Raw genomic sequence first — 2,545 nt, 5'->3', positions numbered from 1 at the left:
TCTAATGTAAGCCTGCTACATCTTTGGGACGTTTATGGTAAGGGGAAATATTTTGCAAAAATAAAACAAGAAATTATTAAAGTTGCTTTTGGCAAATTAGCTTTCTGTTTACAAATAAAGTGTCATTCTGGAAATTTTTCTCTGGTTTTAGCTATTATACCTTCATGCTTAATACTGTCTTCAAAATACTACTTTTTTCCTGTTTAAGCAAACAGAAATTTACTGGAAAAAATTCCATTAGTTAAGTTTTCTCATTGTGCCTTCTTGCTCTGCCCAAACATTGTCTTTAAGCAAACTGGTATTTCTGAAAAACAAGGAATGAAGGGAAGATTGTTCCTTCCCTTCACTCACTCCCCCAATTCAAACCCTGCTCTGCCTTATGAGCAATACCCCACTAATACATGATAGCATTTTAAATAAGTCTAGAGCTTTTTATTCTCTATATAAGGCTTAATTTTAGTGTGAAAAATGAGCTATCAATTTGTGGTTTAAGTGTCTTACACGATGAGGTGACTGGCTTGGTGGATGAGGGGAGAGCAGTGGATGTTGTTTATCTGGACTTAAGGAAGGCTTTTGGCTCTGTCCCCTAACAACCTCACTGACAAACTGATGAAGCACAGACTAGGTAAGTGGACAGTGAGGTGGATTGAAGTTGGAGGTGGACTGAAGTTGGCTGAACTGCTGGGCTCAAAGGGTTGTGATCAGCAATGCAAAGTCCAGTTGGAGGCCAGTCACTAGTGCTGCACCCCAGAGGTCAATACTGGGTCTGGTTCTGTTCAACTTGGTCATCAGTGACCTGGATGGTGGGACAGAGTGCACCCTCAGCAAGCTTGCTGATGGTACAAAACTGGGAGGAGTCACTGATACCCCAGAGGGCTGTGCTGCCATTCAAAAGGAGCTCAACAGGCTGGAGAGATGGGCAGAGAGGAATCTCAGGAAAGTCAACAATGCAAAGTCCTGCACTTGGGGAGGAATAACCCCATGCATCAGTACAGGCTGGGGGCCGAACAGCTGGAAAGCAGCTCTGCAGAGAAGGACCTGGGGGTCCTGGTGACCAACAAGTTGACTATGAGCCAGCAATGTGCCCTTGTGGCCAAGAAGGCCAATGGTATCCTGGGCTGCATCAGGAAGAGCATTGCTGGTGGAGGGAGGTGATCCTTCCCTTCTACTCAGCCCTGGTGAGGCAACATCTGGAGTACTGTGTCCAGTTCTGGGTTCCCCAATACAAGAGAGACATGGACCTGCTGTAGTGAGTCCAGGAAAGGGCCACAATGATGATTAAGGGACTGGAGCATCTGACATAGGAGGAGAGGCTTGGAGAGCTGGGACAGTTTAGCCTAGAGAAGAGAAAGCTCAAGGAGTATCTTATTAGTGAGCGTGTATCTGATGGGAGGGTGTGAAGAAGATGGAGCCTGACTGTTCTCAGCAGTATATAGTGAATGGATGAGAGGCAATGGCCACAAATTGCAATCCAGGAAATTCGATTTAAACATAAGAAAAAAAATTTTTACAGTGAGGGTGGTGAAGCACTGGAACAGGTTGCCCAGGCATGTTTTGGAGTCTCCATTTTTGGAGATATTCAAAATCTGACCGGACAATGTCCTGAGCAACCTGCTCTTGTTGACCCTCCTTTGAGCATGGGGTTTGGACTAGATGATCTCTAAAGGTCCCTTCCAACCTCAGCTATTCTGTGATTCTGTGAGAGGCAAAAGCTGAGCGATTCTGTGCAGAGCTGTCTGTTTCTGCAGTTTTACAATTCACTTGGCCCTTGCCTAAGGCAAGGGTTGTTATGACATGGCTTGCTGAGGTTTAGAAAGGGTAAAATAAAGTAATATGATACATGCTATCAGATTGTTTATAGCCCCCACGTAGGTATACTTTACGTAGTGATAGAAAGGGGGATGCATATAGATAAATATCGTCACTGAAATCTAGGAAAAAGCACAAAAAATCACTTTTGGGGGGGGGGGGTGGCCTAAGGCAGGTCCACAGGAGACTGAGGTTATGTTCTTGGTATTCAAGGCTTTAATTTTGTTGTGGTTTACACAAAACCATAGACGATATTAAGCCTGTGTTAACACAGACATCTATCAGTGCACATTAGCTCACTAGCCCCTTATGCAACTTTTCTGAAGTGTTCTCGTTCTCCCTGATGGTGGGAATATCAAAATCCCGTTGTTTGGACTGATCTAAATATGATGCGGGGGGGAGAAGTAGCAAATGAAGAATTGTCTTGTGTGCCACAGCAAACTTTGCATTGTATAAACTTTGATCACGTTTATCTCCAACAGTTAGCAGAATCTTAACTTTAAAGAAAAGAATGCCTAATGTGTAAGAATCAAACTGCCTAGCACAGTTGTTTAATATCATGATATATTGTAGAAAACGTGGACTTGAGAGCCCCCTGTCAAACTTCAATGCATTTCTGTGACTGAAGAAAGGTAGCAAGAAAGGTTATGGTATTTAACTGAGGCTAATATCTATTTGTAATTGTGTGCAATTTTCTTACTAAGGTTCATTAATTTTTTTGCATTTCAGTATCGTA

This window comes from Apteryx mantelli, chromosome 4 (genome assembly GCF_036417845.1).
Source record: "Apteryx mantelli isolate bAptMan1 chromosome 4, bAptMan1.hap1, whole genome shotgun sequence".
Taxonomy (NCBI): domain Eukaryota; kingdom Metazoa; phylum Chordata; class Aves; order Apterygiformes; family Apterygidae; genus Apteryx; species Apteryx mantelli.
The sequence above is the reverse complement of the archived record's forward strand: the minus strand, read 5'-3'. Positions refer to the sequence as shown.